The 23289-nt window shown below is 35.3% G+C and overlaps 1 protein-coding gene across 3 annotated transcripts in view; it reads left to right on the forward strand.

The window, feature by feature from the left end:
• Positions 1-18803: 18803 nt before the first annotated feature.
• SYT1 (synaptotagmin 1) overlaps positions 18804-23289 on the forward strand; it is a 600120-nt gene continuing 595634 nt past the window's right edge. For 2 of the 3 annotated variants that reach the window (XM_025402033.1, XM_025402036.1), the window contains exon 1: positions 19498-19938. The gene's annotated coding sequence lies outside the window, so the exon portion shown is untranslated. Of the gene's footprint in view, positions 19147-19497; positions 19939-23289 lie in introns of those variants that run through there. The other variant, XM_025402035.1, reaches the window with a different exon arrangement.

Below are 23289 nucleotides of genomic sequence, written 5' to 3' on the forward strand. Positions count from 1 at the left end.
TCCATCTAAAAAAAAAAAAAAAAAAAAAAAAAAAAATCTGTATCTGTATCTTGCAGATACATTTTAATAAAATAAAATCATAGAAATATCAATTGTACACACCTAAATTTTTAATAAAGTAATTCTTTGACCAATAAATACCTAACCTATAGTCTTAGGAATAGGCAGCAAAACAAAGTTAATTTCCCAAATTTTAGACCAATTCAAACTCACTTGAACCACCATTTTTACTAGCTCTTTGCAATCTGTGCTCTGAATTTTCTTTCAATTCAGTCCATTTTCATTCTCATTGACCTTCCCTTAATTAACCTTTTTCTAATCAATTCCAAAATCCTCTGGTCTGTTACATATGCCCAGAATCAGCTTGCCATCTCATCACCCCAACACCAGAATGTTAAATTCTTACTATTTAAGCTAACACCACCACAGATTTTTCTTCCCTTGGGAAAAGCTTTTCTGAACATTGAATTGAAATGGCTGCCTTTGCCTAGTTACACCAATTTTTTTTTTTTTTAATTATTTACTGGCAAATCCTGAAACTGTTCCTAGCTATTTCATTCTGGAGTTTGCCTGGCATCAACATTGTACTCTGACACTACCAATGTAGATGATACAGAAGTAAACTAGGTAAAGCAATAGACATAACATCAGTAGAACCAAGTTACACTCCTATACCATTAATTGTTCTGTAATGTTTATTGTGACCTTTAAACAATCTGACTGTTAATTTCATCCTCTGAAAAGTGGGACCAATGGAAATGAGATCAGAAGTCTATGAGAATAAGATGATACGAGTACAAATACTCTATAACATAAAAAGTATTCCCATTATAAAATATGCCAATTTTGAAAATATTTTTGTAATATTCTGACATATTGCACTGATGTTTTTCTCCTGTGGAAGCAGTATTACATATGGTGGTTAGGAATAGTTAATATGAATTATTATTATTAAGCTTTAGGTGTATAATGGATTACATTGGCCCCTTTGAGTCCTCTAGAGGAGCACTATGACAATCCCTCTCTCTCTCTCTCTCTCTCTCCCTCTACCCCCATATATGTGTGTGTGTGTATATATATATATATATTTAGTAAGCAACCATCTTACAAATAAACTTTTCATTATAATTTATTAATTTGCTTATTATAAGTAAAGGTACCTGTTGTTTTTTTCTTTATATAAAATTATGATCTAAGAAGCTTATGCAAACAGGGTTAATGTTGAGATACAAGTATTCTACCTTATTGTTAAAAATTGTGTGCTAGAACAATAGTACAAATGGCAAGAGTCCTTTTTTCTTATTTTGTTCCATTAATTTGATCACAAATAAGCAACCTCTTCAAAGTGCTGAGACCTGTACCTAATTCTCAAGAGCTGAATATTTTTGACCTATGCAACATCATCATATCTCCTTTCCATAGGCAACCTAAACTTCACAACTCCCACATTGAAATGACATTCTTTTTAAAATGTACTTTTTCTGTATTTGCACCCTTAGTTAATAACTAATTTAAAATTTTCAATTAACTGAGTCAGAAATCTGCTATCCTCCTATATTTCTCCTTTATCAACTCTGCCCTCAGACCTGAAGAAGTCTTCATTTTATCTGTTAAATATCTCCCCAATGTGTTCCATCTTATCCATTTACTATCACTGACTTCATTCGAGATCACATACATGCTGAGGCTAAGGGCCAGCAAACTTTTCTTGAAAAAGACCAGAAAGTGAATATTTTAGGATTTCAGGTCATATAACCTCTGTACCAATTACCTACCTCTGCTGTTGCACCCTGAAAGCAGCCATAGACAACACGTAAGCAAGTGGGTGCTGTTGGGTTTCACAAAAATTTTATTTACAAAAACAAGAAGTCAGCCCTCAGGCTGAGACCACTGAAGTGGCAATTCATGTCTAATCCTGTAATCTCCCTCTCAAATCCACACTCCACATTTTATTTTCTGCATTGAAAAGAAAATCTGACTATATTTATCTCTTTTGGTGGTTCTTTATTATTTGTAGATGCTCAAGATTTGTCCTTCATAATGTAAGTCCTGGATAAATTTCAAATTTATTTTGAGAATCCTGGTATACTCACCTAGAGTTCTAAAGTTGCTAAAGTACTTGCGGTTCTTGGCTTCTTACTCATGGATTTGGTAAACATTTATTAAGTACATATTATCTGCCAGTGTGGACTATTTTCTTTTGTGTGAATCGCTCTCTAAACTGAACACCTGGGGTGTGTCAATCTGGTAGCACAAATTTGCCTCCTCCAGTTTCACTTAAGAGCTTCACATTTTTATTTACTTATTAAATTTTATAATCTTCCCAAGGTTTTCATTTTTAGCTCTTGATTTTCCATCACTATATATTTGATCTACTTTTATCACTACAATGCTCACTCATAGTTGCCTGAATCTAAAATACATATTTCTGGTTTCAATTTCTGCTTTAGTTTCAATTCTGTATTTACTATTGTCACATACAAACCCTTTGAAGACATCTCCAACTGAACATATTCCAAACCTGAACCATTAGCTTCCTTTATTTCTTATCTTGATTAATACAACTATTAAATCAATTACCCAAAGACTCTCAGTTGAATGTAATAAAGACTACATCTTAAGGGTGACAGGAATGTTTATCAAAATTTGAAACTCAACTTTTATTTATTTCAGCTCATTAACACATTAAGATGAACAGCCCTGTTCTATCCACCTACCAGAGGAAAAGGTAAATTCTCTGTGGATGACTATATTTTAAGGCTCTACATTTTTAATAAAAAATGTGATGCATTCTAAAGAAAAATAATATTAAGTTATGCTGAGAGAAAAAAAAAAGAATGACAACAATCCAAGGTTAAAAAAAAACAGAAACACAAAGATACAAGTGATACAAATATTGTAATTAATGGTTAAGCCTTTTTGAAAATAATCATGATTGACAGTCAAAAAAGGAGATTAAAAAGGAGATTAAAAAGGAGAGTGTGAAAATATAGGAAAGGTGTGATAAAATAGAATTATAGTCTATGAAATGAACGAAATAAGGCCAGGCTTGGTTGATCATGCCCGTAATCCCAGCACTTTGGGAGGCCGAGGTGGGCAGATCATGAGGTCAGGAGTTTGAGACCAGCCTGACCAACATGGCGAAACCCTGTCTCTACTAAAAATACAAAAATTAACCGGGCGTGGTGGCACGTGCCTGTAGTCCCAGCTACTCAGGAGGCTGAGGCAGGAGAATTGTTTGAACCTGGGAGGTGGAGGTTGCAGTGAGCCGAGATCATGCCATTGCACTCCAGCCTGATGACAGAGTGAGACTCCATCAAAAAAAAAAAAAAACGTAAAGAAAAGAAATGGATGTTCTAGAACCGAAAAATACAATAATTAAATTAAGTATTATTATATGGATTAAACAACAGGTTTAATAGAGTAAAAGACAGAAATTGTAAATAAGAATCAAGTTAAACATAATTCCAAACTGAAAATAAAGAAAGACTGCAAATAGAGAGAAAAAGAATGAAAATACAAAGACTATAATACAGAGGTAGAGCACAGTAAACATGGTCTGGCATATGTATAACAGGAGTCCCAGAACAAGAGAAGGTAAAAGAAACAAAACAATATATAAAGACACAGTGAGTATAAAATTTTCAAAACTGAGGAAAGATACTAAGCCATAGATTAAAGAAGCTCTGTAAACCCAAAGTAGGACAAATCAAGGGAAACCACAAATTGAAATAAGTTAATAAAATTACTGTAAAACACAGACAAAAAATTTTAGAAGTGATCAGAGTGAAAAATAAATATTATATTTTGAGGACAACAATAAAATAGATAACTTACTTCTCAACAGAAAACAATAAAATGAAATATTTAATTGCTGAAAGAAAATAACTGACCACAGAATTCTAAATCCAGTGAAAACATTCATTAAAATGAAAGCAAATATGAAAAATTTTCACTTCTAGCCATGACAAAATAACAAGTTCCCAACTTACATTCTGTTCATAAAAACACTAGAAAACTAGATAAAATATATGAAACAACTGCTTTCAAATATTGAACAAGAAATACATAACTACATTCCCTAAAATAGGGAAAGAAAAGAGTGTTACAACCATCCTGAAATTCTGCCTGGAGGCACTTTCTGTACTGCGGTTTAGAAAGGAGAAACTGAAGCAGTGCAAACTCAAATCACCTTTGGGTTTGTCTGACTCAAGAGAGACCAGTTTGGACAATCTGAAGCAGCTGGAATTAACAGGTAAGGGAACTGGAAAAGGCACCAAACAGAGACAGTACAGAGATCCTGAAGTCAGCATAGAGATTACTTTGACTCTTTGGGTGAATAGTAAGATCCACATGAGGGAAAAAGAGAACTTTCTTGAGTGTGTGAACTCAATAGCTCACACAGGGCAGAGAAATAACCAGTTTCTGACCTACTCGAGTGGAGGAACCTTGCTGAACACCCAGAGCATTTAGTGGAGACGTCAGAGAGGTCATGCCTGAGGAAGAAAGCTAAAATAATCCTATAGTAATGGCTACTCTAGATGCACTCGAATGAAGCTAAAAGATAAACCTTAAAATGAACAAGTTGATCTTAGAAAAATAAATCTTCATGCCAATATAAAATTCAACACATTTCAAAAGAAAACAACAATGCTCAGGTGCTTGACAACATAATATTCCCAAAGCTCTGTATTTTTCTTTCTATGATCAGGAAGAAAAGCATTAATAGAAAAATAACAGAAATAGCAGAGATGATAGAATTAGCAACAAGGACTTCAAAAGAGCTATTATAAGTTCAAGCATTTAAAGGTAAACAAACACATAACAGAGAAAGAAGTAGAAGATGGGAAACAAAACAACATTCTGAAGCTGAAGGCCCATGATCTGAAAGGAAAATTGGTAGGCTAAATAAATATAAAATAAGATACTGAGAAGAAAAGAACAGTGTATAAAGTGACATAGCAATAAAATTATCAACACCCATACTGAAATAAAGAAAAATAAAAGGTTAAATATCTCAGTTTTGGTTAACTGTGAGGATATTAAGAAGTCTAACATATGTATAAGTGACATCTTTATTAAAAAGAAAATAGGTTTAAGGTGGGCAGAAGAAATATTTTAAAGATTAATGGCCCTAACTATAGATTGAAACTCTAAATCCATATATTAAAGGGACTTAATGAACCCAGGCAAAATAAAACAAAGAAAAGCTTTACACACAAAAATTATACTGCCATTGGTAAAAACAAATGATAAATAGTAAACTCTAAAAGCAATCAGACATTTGGAGACTGTATATGGCGGGGTTTGCAGGGGGGTAGATGATGAAAAATTACTTAAATGGATACAATGTATATTATTCGGGTGATGGATACACTAAAAGCCCAGCTGCTACCACCTTACAAAATATCCATGTAACAGAATTGCACTTGTATCCATTATATTTATACAAATAAAATAATAAATATTATAATAATTATTATAATCATCTTAGTTGGAGAAAATGAAAACATTTTATGAAGGTCAACAAAGAAAATAAATTCCACCCACTTCTATCAAAAGCAATTCAAACTAGAAAATAATAGAATAAGGCTCCAAAGGGCTGGGAAAAACCACACATATTTGTCAGTCTAAAATTCTATGTTCAGCAAAAAATTATTCAAAAATTAAGAATAAATTAATGACATTTTCAAACAAACCAAAGCTCAGATAATTTGTGAACAGTTGACCTGTATTAACACAAATGTGACAAGACGTTTTTCAAGCTCCTAGAAATATGAACCCAACTGGAAACACAGAATGCAGAAAACAATAAAGTAAAACAGAAAAAAAGTTTGTGAGTAAAGATAAATGAATATTGTGCATTAATAATAATAACCTAGAGATTTAAAATATTTGCATAACTATAAATGAATTACTAAAATTCTACTAAAGGTGGCCTAAGGATAAATACAGTTAAACATTCCTATTATTGAAAATCAGTAAATATATAAGGCATATTAGATTGTAGTAAGCAAAGAATAAATGTTCTATAAAGCAATCACTAAAAAATAGTAAGAATAATGAATAAATAAGTAAATAGATGGAAATAAAAAAACATTTTGTTTACCACAGAAAAAGAGGATAAGGAAAAAACAGGGAAAAATATTAAGATAAGTATAGATTAAAATGGTATACATAATTACATTAAATATAAATGGATTAAACCCTTAGAATATTTTTTTAAATAGGAGATAAATAAATATGTACATGTAGCAAAGCATACATTAAATGTAACAGCATACATCAGATTAAAGTAAAAATATGGAAAAAATATACCATTCAAGTATTAACCAAAAGAAAGTTGATGATGTTACATGATGTTTTGAAATTGCATGATTATTAAGCAAAGTAGATATAACATTGCTAAACAAAAACAGTTTTATTTCATAATTTAAAAAATGAGTCAATCCATTTATTAATAGAAGATAAAACAATTTTAAATCTGATTGTTTCAAATACATAGCTTCAGAATATCTTATAAGCACAATCAACTAAATTCACAATCTACAATCCATATCCACAGTTGTAATACAAATATTTAACATCTATATTAATTGTTGACAAGTAAACAGATCAATAAATAATGATATTGAATATTTAAATCATAAAATTTACAAAATGAGCCTAATTGACATAAGTAAAATATTGCTAACAACAGACTATACATTATTTTCAAGTGGCCATGTGCTTTTATCAAGATATATCATCTGTTGACCAATAAATCAAGTTTCAACATGTCTTAAAAGATTGAAAATACCCAACCATTCCATTTAAAATAAAGCTAAAAATCAATAAATAATTAAATATCCAAACTGCTTGAAAATTAAGAAATACACTACTAAATAATCAATGGGTCGAAGAAGAAATTACAATACAAATTAGAAACTATTTTGAACCATAATGTAATGAAGATATGACATAACAAAATGTATGGAAATGTAGCTGAGGCTGTGCTTAGAGGGAAACTTATTCCTTAAGTGTATATATTGGAAAGAATCAAATACTAAAGATAAATTATCTAACCCATTACTTTAAGAGTTTGGAGGAAAAAAACCAGCAAGTCAAAAACCTAATGAAATAATAAAAAAGTTATTGTACTTGCAAACAAGTGTTCAAAGGAAATCAAACAAAATAGTTACATTTTCAAAATATAATCGAATTCCTGAGTATCTATCAAAATAATTCAAAGTATAGGAAAATAAAAAATAAAATCTACCAACAAGAAATGAAATTAAAGAATATTAATAAGGCTTCTACTGTTATTAAAATACAATGGGGGATATGAAAAATAACTTTTTGCTAATACTTAAATTACTTTATTAATCATTAAATTATTTAAAAACACTATGTACCAAAATAGCTTTTAAAAGAAATAGAAATCAGAAAGCCCTGTAACTCCTAAATAAAATCCATTGGCAAACTTTCCTGTAAATACTCCAGTTTTAAATATAGTTATTGGTAAATTTTTTCAAACTATACAAAAGGAATAGCACAAATTACACGCAAGTATTCCAGGGGAAAAAAAGAAAAAATATTTTGCAACTCATTTTATGAGACCAGATAATTATAATTTTGATACTAAAATATATAAAAATATAATAAGAAAGGAAAATTATAGAATAATTTCTCTCACAGCTATATACACAAATAATATATATATGCAAATTAATTTCAGCAATATGTAAAACTATGATCCCTAATGCCCAAGTAAAGGTTATTCTGAAAATGGGAAAAATGACTGAACACTTGAAATTAAATGAGTGTAATTCACAAAATATAAAGGAGAAAATTATATAATCATTTTAATTAATGCAGAAAAGCCATTTGGTAGAAATTTATCCCAAAGTAATTAATAAAACACTTTCAAACCACCAGAGATAGAAACATTCTTATTCTAATAAACGTTACCTATAAAAGCCCCCCCAAAACAACATGTTTAATGTTAAATTATTTAAGATTTTCTCTCAGTTTGGGAATAAGACAAGAATGTCTACTGTCACCACTTTTGAAATTTCTTGCCAACCTAATAAAATAAGAAAAAGATTAAGATTGGAAAGAAGTTTTAAAACTATCATAAGTTACAAATAATTATACACATAAAAATCATTTTAAAATTTTGAGATATTTATAATAGTATCAAAGAACATTCAATATATGGTAATAAATCTAATAAAAGTTCTGTATATCTCCACCTGAAAAATTTTTGGATATTATTGATAAAATTAGGGAAATCTAAATAAATTGGGGTATTTACCATATTGATAAATTAGGATTTTTAATCTATATTATGAAAATATAAGCTGTTCATAAAGTCAACTATAAATGCAATTCTCTTAAAAATTCACCCCACAACAAATGTATTAATTATAATGGTATGTTATAGTTGAAAAACATGATAGACAGTACTTTAGCAGAATGATCAAAGTTAATAACACCAATAATGGGGCAAATCAATGGCATAGACTCTTAAAGAGGTGCACTGAGAAGAACAAAGGATGACTTCTGTGGTATTACTGCCAAAAGTATGCAACTTGAGTTGAGAGAATGTCAGAGAAGACCCAATTTAAGAGACACTCTACAAAGCAATTGTGCTGTACTCTTGAAAATATGTCAGTGTAAAATTGAACTCACTCATAAATCTTGGCATTTTCACAGAAATTTTCACAGGTATTTTTCTGGTGGTATCACCTGTGGTATTTTTCACAGGCATTTTTCCTTGAAAATTGCCAAACTAATTTTAAAAAGCATATTGAAATGCAGAGGACTAAGAATTGTCAAAGCAGTCTTGGAAAAAATCAACAAAGTATGAAAACATACTACCAAATTCAAGGCCTATGATGAAGCAGCAATATTAAATAAGATAATGCAGTATTATCATAAGGACAAAGTAAACCACTTGAACGGGATTCACATTATATTAACAGAAGAAGACCTGTTGCATATTGATTGACGAGAGTTGCTATTGCAGTGAAATGAGCAAAGGATCAGTTTAATAAATCCTGTTGGGTCAACTAGATATTCACATTGAAAAAAAAAATCTTGACCCCAACATAATGCCATACATAAAATGTAATTCCAGATGGAGTACGTAAGTGAATGTTAAAAGCAACAAACAAAGCTTTTAGATGAAAATACAGGAAACACTCTTTATAACTTTGGAGTCAAGGAAGATTTCTTACAGTAGACACAAAACAAACCATCCATAAGGGCAAAATGTGAAAGATTGCGCTACATAGGAAAAAGAACACATGCCCAATATATTTTATTATGATGCTACAGTAACCTTGATATCAAAACCGGAAAGTACAGCTCAAGAGAAAAATTGTAGTACAATCTTAGAGGACAATAGGAATGTAAACACCTTAAGAGAAAATTATCAAATCAAATCTAGTAATTGATTTAAAAAATATTATATTAGAGTTCATTTATTTAAAAAATACAAATGTAATTTAATCAAAATACCCATTGTCTGGGTACAGTGGCTCATGCCTGTAATTCCAGCACTTTGGGAGGCTTAGGTGGGAGGATTCCTTGAGGCCAGGAATTTCAGACCAGCCTGAGCAACATAGCAAAACCTTCCCTCTACAAAAACTAAAAAATTAGCTAGGCATGGTGGCACACACCTACAGTCCCAGCTGCTTGCAAGCCTGAAGCAAGAGGATTTCTTGAGCCCAAGAGTTCAAGGCTGCAGTGAGTTCTGATTACACAATGATTACACTCCAGCCTGGGTAACAGAGGGAGACCTTATCTCAGAAACAACGACAACAACAACAACAAAATACACGTTGATATAAATCACGTTAACCACATTCACAAATTGATAGAAACTTGCCCTCTCAGTATGTGTAAACAAAATAACAAACAAAAACCTAGACAATGTTCCTCATCCATTCATGGTTACAACAATAAAATGTAAACCAAAAATAGAAGAGAACTTCCTTACCCTAATAAATAACTTTGTCTAAAACCCTACAGCAAACATTAGATTTATTGGTAACATATTATATCATTTTTCTTAAAGGGAAGATAATAAGAGTCCTTACTTTAAGTGGATAATCCACCCAATGCAGTAAGTAAGCATAAAAACAGAAAATGATAGATGTTGGAAAAAAAATGAAAGCTACTTTTCATCGATTTTATGTTTGTCTCTTTAGAAAATTGTTAAAATCTGCAGATGATTATTATTAATTAGAAAAGAGAATTGCTAGATATTCAATTCCTCTACAGAAGTTAATTTATTTCATTTTTAGGAGGAAACATAAGTTTTAAAAGAGTAGAATTTACAACATTACAAATTGGTATTAAATTAGATCTAGGAAAAAACGTGCCTTGCCTTTATTAGAAAATATATTAAATTTTTATTGGAATGCTTAGAGGAAGAATCAAATAATGAAACTATAAGCCAGACTGATAGAAACAAAGTCAAAATAATGCCAATTTTCCTCAAAATTAATTTTAAAAAGTAATAAATGATATCAATAGATCAACCAGATTATTGTTTTGCTGGAAATTTACAAGGGGACTTTAAAATATACATGAGCATGTTAAAGATGAAGAATAATCAAAACATTTTGGGAGTAGAAGGAAGAATTTGTGGGGAAACGCTCTTTCAGATATTAAAATATATTAGAAATTTATGTTATTAAGCAGTATGCTATTAATGCAGGAATAAAGAGGTCAAACAGAATGAAGACTTTAGAAACAGATATGTGCATATATGAAAAAATTATAGAACTAGAATTGCAGGTTGATGGGGAAAGAAGAGGCTCTCAACTGCTGGGAAACTGATCATTAGGGTAGAAAAATGTAATTAGATTCTGTCTCATAGTATAAATAAAATTTATTTTTAGAAAAAGAAAGTAAATATAAAATGATTAAATTTTATTAACTTATACATATAGAGAATATAAAGAAAAAGTGATAGAATTGGACTATACTAAAATAAGTTTCTCATATAAAAAGAAAAAACCTCCCCCAAAATTTAAAATATGAGTCAAAAGCTGGGAGAAGATATCTACAGTATATATTAGCCAACAAAGTATTAATATTCAGACTATATCAAGAATTCCAGTGAATCAAAAGGAAAGATTTAAAAATAAATAGATTATGGGCAAAATATCTGTGAAGGCATTTCACAGAAAAGGAAATATGAATGGTCAATAAATATATGACATTGTTCTCAAATTTCTCAGTATAAGAAAAACACAAATTTAAATCTCAAAATATATCATTAGTATCTACCACATTGATAAAAAGTATTAAGATTTGTTGTGATTTATTTTCTTATATTTATTTTCTTATATCCAAGTAAATATAAACATCGATGCCTAATTTCGGGCTATTTTGTTTTTACAAAATACCTTAAATTATAATTACTTCCAATCTACAAAACCTGGATCCAATTCTTACCACAGGAGAAGCTTACCCAAGAGAAGCTTGTGTATGTGTGACAATGTTCATAGCAGCATTGTATGTAATATAAAATCATCAGAATAATGCAAATATCTAAAGACAGAAGAATGGGTTTAAAATTAATGCAGCAGGGCGCAGTGGCTCACACCTGTAATCCCAGCAGTCTGGGAGGCCGAGGTGGGAGGAACACAAGGTCAAGTGATCGAAACCATCCTGGCCAACATGGTGAAACTAAAAATACAAAAAAAATTAGCTGGGTGTGGTGGCGCACGTCTGTAGTCCCAGCCACTCAGGAGGCTGAAGCAGGAGAATCACCTGAACCCGGGAGACAGAGGTTGCAGTGAGCCAAGATCACGCCCCTGCACTCCAGCCTGGTGACAGAACAAGACTCCATCTCAAGAGAGAGAGAAAAAAAAAGAAGTTATGCAATTGAACACAATCACGCCTGTAATCTCAGCACTTTGAAAGGTCAAGGCGGGCAGATCACTTGAGGTCAGGAGTTCAAGACCAGCCTGGCCAACATGGTGAAATTCTGTCTCTACTGAAAGTACAAAAATCAGCCAGGCTTGGTGGTGGGTGCCTGTAATCCCAGCTACTTGGGAGGCTGAGGCAGGAGAATCACTTGAACCCAGGAGGTGGAGGTTGCCGTGAGCCGAGATCTCGCCACTGCATTCCAGCCTGGGTGACAGAGCAAGCTTCCATCTGAAAAACAAAACAAAACAAAACAAAACAAAAAGTGATAAGAAACTAATTTCAGTTACATAAATAAATCTCAAATTTTATTCTTAAACTAAGAAAGCAAGTTGCAGAAATACATCTTAAAGCACGATTCTATGTATAAAGCATCAAAAACAGGTAAAACTAATACATATGGTAAAACTATAAAGAATATCAATATAATGATAAATACAAAACACAAGATAGTAGTTACCTTGGTTGTGCAGCTAGGGAGAAATATCAGATGGGGAAGAGAAATAGGTGATGGCAAAGGTTACCTTAATACTTGATTTCTGAAGCTGAATTGTGGGTATACTGGTGGCTTTATTATTAACCTTTACAGCATGCATACTATTTCATAATGAAGTTCTAAGAGTTCTTAAGCCCATAGCTAAAACTCAGTCACCTCATTGATTAAAGAGAGTGACTGGAAAAATACCCCTGCTCTAGTTTCATGGATTTCCCTTGGAGGTGATGAGACAATTATATTAATAGACGTGATTCAAGCTGTTTCTACATACATCTTTCAAGTTACTCAGTATTTCTAGAGTCTACTCAACTAGAGTGGTAGTCCTTGAAATAGTCACAGCTATTTTTAATACATCATAAATGTCTATTAAGATTATCAAGCCATGGCAGTTGAACGCATGGAAGAGGGGGAGTCACCCACCGTGTGATCTTCAAAAAATTACTGAACATTTCTGTGTCTCAGGTTTTGCAAAATGTTTGTTTTTATTTATATTATTGGCCTCCTGACACTCAAATCTAGTTATTCAGTTCCACTTAGGATCGATGTGGGGACACACATCCAGGACAGCTAAGGTCCAGGAGATGTCGTTTTTGTTGCACCCATAATAGGTTCCCGCCCCCTGGAGCGGAAGCATGCCCACAGACAGAGAACAATCACTCACGTCCCTATCAACCTCTAGCAAATCTTCAATATCCCCAAAGACTTAAATAAACAAATGGAAGTATGCCCAGGTCCATGGCAGACATTTATGCTGGAGCCGGGGGTAGAAAACCTGGTGTCCTTACCCTTTTAATTAGTTCAATGTCCAGTAAATGAACTTTCCTTAACAGTCCACCAATTTATGGTGCTTTATTCAGTATTAGGTGAATTAGGAACAAGTAGTACAGACAGCATAAAATATTGAAGCAAACCCATATGGTCCGCTCTGCAAAAAGCCATCCAGAAGTGTCCCGGAAAGAATCAAATGTATTTTTCAGCCCTATCAGAACACTAAGAACCACTGCAGAATCAAATTTTGAAGTAGAGGTTTTGATTGTCTACCATTCTTCTCTCCACAATTGTATTATTAAAATAGTTTTATTTTGTTGAAAACACAGACTCCTCTCCCACCCACACCCAACCCTCTATGGCTTTGGGTAACTCGATTAGTCTCTCTGGACACACTTTTCAAATAAGTTGAATGAAGCAGCTGAACTATAATTCTCTATGTGTTCAATTAGATAGAAATCCTTCCTCTGATTTCAAAGGAAATTAATGTAAACTTTAATGTTGCCCTTGCTTTATTAGCAAACTAGTTTTCACCATGGTATATTCCTTTTATGATAGAGTATTTGAAACATATATCATTTGTTTCCTTTCTAAGACCTTTAGCTAACATTAGCTCCAACTATTTTATTTTGCCCCTGAGATAGATTCACCTAAATGATATTTTCCTTGCTAACCTCAACAGCCTGACACAGTATATTACTTTTTGAGTCACTGTCCTTCTTTTCATTTCCAATATTTTCTTAGCCATATCTTTAAGAAAAGGCTTTTGTAAAGCCACATAGAAAACTACTAGCTCTTTATTTTCCTTTCTTTGGAAATTGTGAAGTTTCGTCATTCTATTATGGGGCTCTGTCTGCTCCAGAGACTGTACTCTCATCAGTATTCATTTTTTTTTCTTCTCCCATTTCTAGATTCTCTTTATTAAATACCGTGGATGTTCAGTATAAAAATCCACACAGCTAATTTCTTATCCAATTTTGATATAGGGAGTCTTCATATTTTTTCTTCACCCATTGGTTATAAAATAAAATCACTAGCAGTAATCCCAGGACAAATGATCTTGAGAAAGATGAGTGGAAGAGAAATAAAAATGATGGCTCTACTGTCTTTAAGGGTATTTTCTAGAAAACAAAACAAAACAAAAAAGTGTTCATCATTTTTTTACCACCAGAATTGGATATTTCTTAATTTTAAAGAATAATATAAAGAAATGTTTTTATGAAAGAAAAGCTTAAGTACACATTCCCTCAAAACTAAATTATTCCTATCCTAGATTACAGTGTAAGAATACTACATGCGGCCGGGCGCGGTGGCTCAAGCCTGTAATCCCAGCACTTTGGGAGGCCGAGACGGGCGGATCACGAGGTCAGGAGATCGAGACCATCCTGGCTAACACGGTGAAACCCCGTCTCTACTAAAAAATACAAAAAAACTAGCCGGGCGTGGTGGCGGGCGCCTGTAGTCCCAGCCACTTGGGAGGCTGAGGCAGGAGAATGGCCTAAACCCGGGAGGCGGAGCTTGCAGTGAGCTGAGATGGCGCCACTGCACTCCAGCCTGGGCGACAGAGCGAGACTCTATCTCAAAAAAAAAAAAAAAGAATACTACATGCAAGGCAGATGACTGTCGTCATTTTACGTATTAAAATTTTCTGAATCCAGGCGTGTTGGCTCATACCTGTAATCTCAGCACTTTGGGAGGCCAAGGTGGGAGGATCACTTGAGCCCAGGAGTTCAAGACTAGCCTGGGCAAAATGGCCAAAAAAAAAAAAAAAAAAGCAAAAAATTAGCCCAACATTGTGGCATGCACCTGTAGTCCCAGCTACTAAAGAGGCTAAGCTGGGAGAATCACCCAAGCCTAGGAATTCGAGTATGCAGTGAGCCATGATTGAGCCACTGCACTCTAGCATGGGCTACAGGGTTAAACCCTGTCTCCTCCCACCAAAAAATAAATGAAAGTTCTTATAACATGAATTAACACGCTTCTACCTTTAATGCTCATAGGTGAAGAGTCTATGGCTGACTATTCGCTTAAATGGATGAGTTGATGGGAGGAAACCCAATAACTAGAAATCTGGAAAAAAAATAATAGTAGCAGAAGTAGCAGCAAGAATAATGATAAAATGATAATAATAGTCATTAAGTTCTCGCTATGTGCTTGGAACTAGCACTTTATGTGCACTGCTTTTTTTTTTAATACAAAAAAAAAAACCTAGTTATAAATGCTGTGTTCTCATTTTTTTTTTTTTTTTTTTTTTGAGACGGAGTCTCGCTCTATCCCCCAGGCTGGAGTGCAGTGGCCGGATCTCAGCTCACTGCAAGCTCCGCCTCCTGGGTTCACGCCATTCTCCTGCCTCAGCCTCCCGAGTAGCTGGGACTATAGGCGCCCGCCACCTCGCCCGGCTACTTTTTTGGTTTTTTTTTTTAGTAGAGACGGGGTTTCACCGTGTTAGCCAGGATGGTCTCGATCTCCTGACCTCATGATCCGCTGTGTTCTTATGTACATATTTTAGATGAGAAAACTGAGGCTCGAGGGGGTTTGTACATATTTCAAGGTGACATAGCCAATCAGTGGTGAAGCTGGAATTCTACCCCAATTCTGACACCAGAAAACATTTAATTAATTATCTGTCCCGCAAAGAGAGCAAAGAGTCAGTATCTTGAGAAACACAGATAAAAAGTGAAAAGAATAGTAAGATATACATCTATATAAAAAATAAACAAAAAATAGAAAAATTTAGAGAGGTCAATTATTTTTCTTTTTTAAAGAAACAATCCTGGGTAATGATATTTATAAATAGCTTTCACCAGACAACTAGTGTGGCTACTAAAGATATAAAGTTTAATGATGTGTGAGTCTTGATTAAATGTAACTCTTTTTTATTTTGAGACAGAGTCTCGCACTTGTCGCCCAGGCTGGAGTGCAGTGGTGTGATCTCGGCTCACTGCAAGCTCTGCCTCCCAGGTTCACACCATTCTCCTGCCTCAGCCTCCCGAGTAGCTGGGACTACAGGCGCACGCTACCACACCCGGCTAATTTTTTGTATTTTTAGTAGAGACGGGGTTTCACCTTGTTAGCCAGGATGGTCTCAATCTCCTGACCTCGTGATCCGCCTGCCTTGGCCTCCCAAAGTGCTGGAGTTACAGGCGTGAGCCACCACGCCTGGCCCAATTAAATGTAACTCTTTAGTATTATTGATTGTCCAGGGAATTCTGGCCTTTCCAACAACATGCAGAATTTTCTTGATACCTCTCTCACGTTAAGTATTCTTTCTGTGGTTTACAGAAACCTTGGCTAAGTTTCCACTTAATGAATTTCTAGTTCTAAAGTCCCTAATTCCCACTCTTGCCATAAGACACACTTTTCTCCTCAGTGCCCCAATCCAATTTAGTTTCTATTCTGATCCTGTAGCCTAAAATAGATGGCAAAGGAAGCATGAAAGTAGTAAATAGATGAATCCAATAAAAAAGGAATAAAGAAAATATTGAAAATGAGATCTTGATCAGAGCAAAATACGAAGAAAAATTAGTAACACTTTTTTAACAAAGAGGAAACAAAACATTAAAATAGATTTTTTAAAAGTTCTGAAAATAATATTTTTAAAATACCATACAATCAGGAGATAAATTAATTCTCAATAGCAAAAGATATAGAAATTCTAGACATAAAAGTACTTAAGAAATGGGATAATAAGAGTGACAAAGAGAGAGACAGAACAATTGACCCGATCTTCCTTTTAATAAAAATGAGTCTGCTTCAATAGGCAAAGAGATGATACACACTCTCTGCAAAGTATGATGTTGTCAGCCCAGTAGAAGCAGGAGGACATCTTCAAAACATTTCCAAGAGCTTGGAGATAATTTAGGAATAGGAGGGAGAGTTAAAATCTTAGAATAGCTACAGCCACCGTATAAAGAGTCTTCTTAATATTCATGTACAGAAAATGCTATTAATTTTAAAGTTAAGCATAATATACATGTAAAGCCTATTTCTTATTTTAGCCTGCAGTCTCCCTCAAGGTATTGGGATACAAACCTCTGATACCATTCATGTTGCCAAGGATTCTGGCCACTGAAAGAGAAAGATTGCTATGTAAGATGTGAAGTAAACAGGAAAAGAAATTGACTAAAATATTGATGACAAAATCAGCGTCTGGAGCAGAAATTTTAAAATCTGTATTTGTATTCTATTGCCAAATTTCTTCTAAAATAAGCATTTTTTTTTTCTATATGCAGCCATTGGTAAATAGGATAAATGTGTCAGTTTTAATCACTGGAATCTAGAAAGCATGCTAGGCATATATTTAGAATAAAGATTTATATTCAGTGGATATTATAATAATCCTCTCATACGAAGATATTTATTGGACAACAAAATTACAGGGTTACTTAATTCTTCTTTGTCTCCTCTTCCTCCTTCTTCTCTTTCTCCTCCCCTTCCTCCTCCTCCAGATTCTTCATCTTTTTCTCCTGTCGTTTTTCCTCCTCCTCTCCTTTTTCTTCTCCTCCTCTCCTTCACTAAATAACTGAAATAAAATTTAGAGCAAATTCTGTTATCTTCTTTCTCCAACTATGAAATTATTTAAAAATAAGGCTTGGAGACTCTTTTGGGAAATGGAAAGTGAATATTTACATAAAGTCACAAGTCTGGGGTGCATTATTTTCACACTTCTACCTCTAAGGTTAAACTTCCTATTATTCAAGCATAGTGTAAACACAAGTATTTGTCACTTAGAAGGATATGTTTATATCACGTTGCCTTCTTTTCCCATATACTTAGAATAAGGATCTTAATCTTAAACATTACATAAGTAGAAGAGATTTAATTAAAAACTTGAAGAAATGTGTTACTGTTAATTGAATTCTTGCCACATTTACCTTTGCACACCATTGTTAATAAAACTCCAGTTCAAAGTGGATGGGTTTGGGGAATTGAGATAGCTATTTATTTCCCTACCTGAGATGCCAAGATAATCTTCTCAGTAAAATAAAGAACCCAATTAGGTGAGTTCTCATTTGTAGCTATTGATCAAGTTTACACAAAATGCTAGGATTTCTAAGTAAAACAAATAAGAGGTTCAAAGGCCTTTAAACGAGGTTGAGGGAGTGAGAAAGAGAAATAGTTCTCTGCGTTTTGAAAGCCTTTCACCTGTGGAGCAGATAATGGACGGGCCCCTCTCCCAGCTGGGCTCCGCTCCCGCCCCTCGCCTGGCGCGCGGTCCCTTCCCCCACCCGCTGAGCCTTCCTGTTTGGTATCTCGGTATTACCAAGCTATAAATTGCCTGAGAGCTTAGAGACAATCAGGTCACCACCGCCCTCACAAGGGAAAAGCTTCTTACTTCCGAGCAGAACGGTTCAGCTGGGAAGAGAGGAAGCAGGGAGAGATTTGTGCTTTAGTCGTCACTGCTCTGGTAAGGGGTCGAGAGAGATGGGGGAGGGAGGTGGCAAAAAATAAAAATAAAAAGCATCCCCAACAATGCCGCACTTGACCCAAGTCTACAAACTTATTGGTCGCTGCAATGGAAACTCCCAGTGCACTCTCCACGGCCTGGCAGCCGCCGCTCATGGGTGGAGTCGCGTTCCCGGCCCCACCTATGGGACGGAGCTGCTTCTCCTGCATCTCGGCAACACCACACCCTTCGCGGGAAGTCTCCAGGCTTCCAGCAAAGCTCAGCTTATCCCGCCCCCGCTTCCAACCCGGAACCCCAGAAGAATAGCATGATGAACCTCCAGCAGCCCGGCGGGCCACCTCCCCGCGGCTCAGTTTGAAGACACTTGTGCAGAACCCTTTCATGTCCCCACCCTGCCCAGCTTTCACAACTCCGCCGGGTTAAATGGCCAAAGACAAACTTCCGCCTCTTCTATCCCGGGTCCCAGCTTTTCAAAAACCCACAGCTGGCAAACCCACACACATCGAAACTCCTAGGTCGCTGTTGCAGTCTGGGCATGCTCAGTATCAGGGCAGGTTTTGATTGAAAGTAAAAAAAATAAATAAATAAATAAAAAAAAAAAGCTTTGTATTATGCTCGCTCTCTTTCTCCTGTGCATATGGCTTGCTGAACAGGTTTTGGGGCATTCTTGAGTCTACCCAGAGGTTTTATCAGATGTCCTTGATTGTGTCTCCTTGGCATCTGTTCCCCTCTTACTTCACTCCCTCCCCCAACCCGCCTCCACCCCGCTTCCCAGGTCCCTGTCCTCTGTGGGGATGGAGGGACAGTAACAGAACTGGGATGGGAGATGTTGGCTGAGCGGATCCACCTATTATTAGTGCGCTGGGATTGGCTTCTTGGCGCAGCGTAGCCGAGGTGGAGCCAATCAGGATGCTAGGGCTGGGAGATGATGGGCGGCCGCCTCCTCACTGGAGGGATTCCTGGAGAAGCTGCAGTGTGGGGATGCTTTAGACGGAGTACTGCCCCCAGTGTCTTTCCACCTCCTCCTGCAGCAGCGGCAGCGGCAGCAGCAGTTAGCAGCGGCAACTTGAGGCTGCACCCCGGGCAAGCCCCCAGGGTGGTGCTCAGCCGAGAGGGGGGCTCGGCGCCCCGAAGGGGTGTGTGTAGGGTGGGGGCGACCAGCTGGGACCAGCTGGTGGCCCTGGAAAACCTCCCACACACCCACACCCACACACCCCTTTTGTGTTGCAGGCTGCCCCTCCAAGAGCGGAGGCAGCGAGAGCACGCGTGTGCCTCGCGCCGGTCCACGCGGGGAGAGCACTGGGGACTGAGACCCGGCACCACCTCCCGGTCCGCCCTCCAGGTAAGGAAGCGGGACTGGCGGCGCGGCCACCTCGGCGGTGCCTATCTGCTCGAATCCATCCCAAAGATTTTCTTCTCGATACACTTGGATTTTAGTGGTGGGAGTCTGAGACCTAGGGAGGGATCCCCGGGTGGCCTATTGTGAGAAATATGAGACCACATGTGCATCTCCTGGAAAAGCACTTTGCACAGCGCCCGTGATTTAGAGCTTGGAGTTGATATTGGGCATCCCCCATCTTCTTGCTTCCTCTTTCCTTCTCTTGTTCTCTCTCCTCCGTCCCCTGCCCCCAATCTCAATCTTTTCTCTCTTTCTCTCCCACACCTCCCCTCTCGCCCTCCTCCCACCCTAAGCACGCACAGGGTTTCTTTCTCCTCCTGGAGAGGATTGCCTTTCTTAGAGGAAAGAGGGGGAGTGAAGAAAGGAGAAAGATTTCTTTCTGTTGGGGAGAGGGATATGGGGGTGGGTGGGTTGGGGCGTAAACAAGATAGAATACAATCTCTGCGAAAATCAGAGCACAGAAAGCAATTAAACTGAATAAGGGGAGTAGACAAGCCGTCCAGCTTGGGCTGTCAGAGAGGGGAAGCGTCAAGTTTGACTTGATTTCCTCCTTGCAAGAGACTATGTCTCTCACTTGATTCGTTCAAATGGAACAAAAATAAACCGACAATCCAACCCACTTTCAACTGCTTAATTGCTGTTGCTTTTGAGTGCCAACCATCTGACTTTTCCTGTTTCCATCTGTCCTGTGGGACTGACAATTTGGTATTGCACATCAGTGTTAATATCTGAACTTTGAAAGGTTTCTTGAGTAAGAAAAAAAACACAATTAAAAATAGATTATTACTTTCCTGAGGTTTCTTGGTATGGTCTGTTGTTGGGGGATCAAAAAATGTAAAGTTTCAAAACATTTGCAAGGGACAACAGTTTTATAGGGAGGCTTGGATTTCTACTTTGAGAAAGCTAATCTTCTAGTTAGCTTTGTGTACATGTTGATATTCACTTTCTCCAGTATTAACCCTTTGATGAAATAAAGCAACTGTTTAACTTTTGTGTGGAAGCTACATTTGTGTATGAATTTTCACTTTATTCTACCTTTCTACTATCTATTTGAATTTTATTGTCTGGACACCAAACTTATGCCTGGCTTTATTTTCTTTTAATAGGAGGATATTTAATGGATGTAAACATGATGTTTGTACAATTTCAGCACTCCCTTTAGAAGGCACATGGAGGCTCAGCTGGACAAGAATCCTCCTGTATTGGAACAAAGTTTAGAAAGTAATGCTAGAAAGGTAGCCTAAATTTAAAAGATCCTGAAGGGGAAAACATTTTTGTAACGTCTTGTTAAAAGAAACAAAAATATATCAAAACAGCAACATGCCCCTGGCTGCCTGCATAATAGGTCAAGTAAATGGTACTTGTTGGACAGAGCCTTTACAGCAGCTTCAGCAGTCTCTAATTCCATCATTGGGGATATAAGCTTTATTTTCTTAATATTCATCAGGGACAGCGAAGCGACAGTACTGTCAGATGGAAGGAGGTATAGAGAAGTGCCTCGTTTGATGTAATAGGAAAGCATTCCAAGTGGGTCTTACCTGAACACAGAAAAATCAGCAGATGTTAGTATACAAAACACTTATTTTTATGTATAAGGGGAAATGCAGAGTCTTACTTTTTTTTTCTAGAAGTCCACTTGATATAAGAAAAGGGAATCTTCTATCCTAACTCTGCCTGACCTTCTACACTAATTTGTATCTCAGAGAGTATTTTTTCACTATGTATCTTTAATGTATAAGTTTACACACCAACTTAGAGAAGAACTGGATTCATTTGCCATCAGTGTAATGTGTACTATTTCCAAACCATTTTGCATTTGAGGCAATGATCCCTCCAACCTAAGCAGAATTACCAAGTCAGGAAAAAGGATTCTCTTTCTAGGGCTTTGACATTTAAATGACTTAAAAAAAATACTGTCTCTGTTGAAAGCTAACTCTGGTTTTTAGAGGTGCCACCTTTTGGTTACAAGGACAAAGGGACAATCACTTAATTACCTCATGTGTATGTACAACTGAATTAACAAGTTTAGACATGAAAAGATGTACAAAAAGGAAGCCAGCTGACTTCATGTGAGAAAAATAAGATTTTGTTGTCTCATTTCTCCACTGTCTTAGGAATATGTGAAAATTTAGGCTTGGTTTGTGACATTTATTTTCATGACTCTTTACAAATGTTAATTATAGAAATAACATCTAAAAAGATGGATATCAGTAGTTTTTCACATACTTCTAAAAAATTCAGTATCTATATATTGGAAATCAGAACTAATTCCAATATATTGTGAGTGGATTGTGGAGAGACCTTAAATGATACATTATAGGAAATTCTTATTCTGTTATCCCACAAAACAGTCTAATGTCACAATTTCATACAGTCTTTATTTTTTTCTCCTTTGACAGGATATTTTAGTAAATCTCATTCATGTTTCAGAGTAAACATGATAATTATGCCTTAAGGTATTTTTGTCATAATTGAAGACTGCTAATACACAGGGAAAATCCTAAAATACTAATTTCACAAAAAATACCACATGATTGAGAGTTGTTGCTGAGTAGCTTTGAACTTCATTTTATAATGGAGAATATTAGTTATTTCATCTGATCAAATTATCAGATAGTTCTAATCAAGAAATATGAAAATGAATAACATTGTATTTATACAATTTGCATATTAGACTGAAAATAAAACTAAAAAATAGTATTAATTATATGCTTGTATTAATTATATGCAAGATGAGCTGGAAGATTAATAAAATAAAATGTAGAATATATTAGAAATCTGAAAGTTAATTTGAACTTCCCATTAGCCTAATAACGCCATTAACATAGTATTAGTTCATCACTTTTGATGTCAGTATATTAAATTGATTTTGAGTAAATTCCCAAAACAGAACCATCTAATCTTAAAGAACACACACTTAATGTAGACAATTATGCGAGCCTGAAATATAGTTCTTATGATTTCCAGTTTATCCAACAGCCAAGATGAACTATCACTAATTCCAAATTGAAACATAATACTTATTTTCCTAATGGTAATAATTAAGTAATTTGGGGGCAACAAGAAAGTAAAACAGTTTGATTATATAATGGAGCAAATCTTTGTCTACTGTTACCAAAAATCCATATCAAAGTTAGACTTTCTGTCATTGTATAATGTAGGTATGGGTCTTGCATGCATTCTGCTGAAAATATAATATTTAAAAAAATTAAATATCTGATGTAGTTGTGATATTTTAAAAGTTTTAAATAATTTATTTGTCATAAATATTATTTATACCAAAAGTTCAATTCA

The sequence above is a fragment of the Theropithecus gelada genome, chromosome 11, assembly GCF_003255815.1.
Source record: "Theropithecus gelada isolate Dixy chromosome 11, Tgel_1.0, whole genome shotgun sequence".
NCBI classification, from domain to species: Eukaryota; Metazoa; Chordata; class Mammalia; order Primates; family Cercopithecidae; genus Theropithecus; species Theropithecus gelada.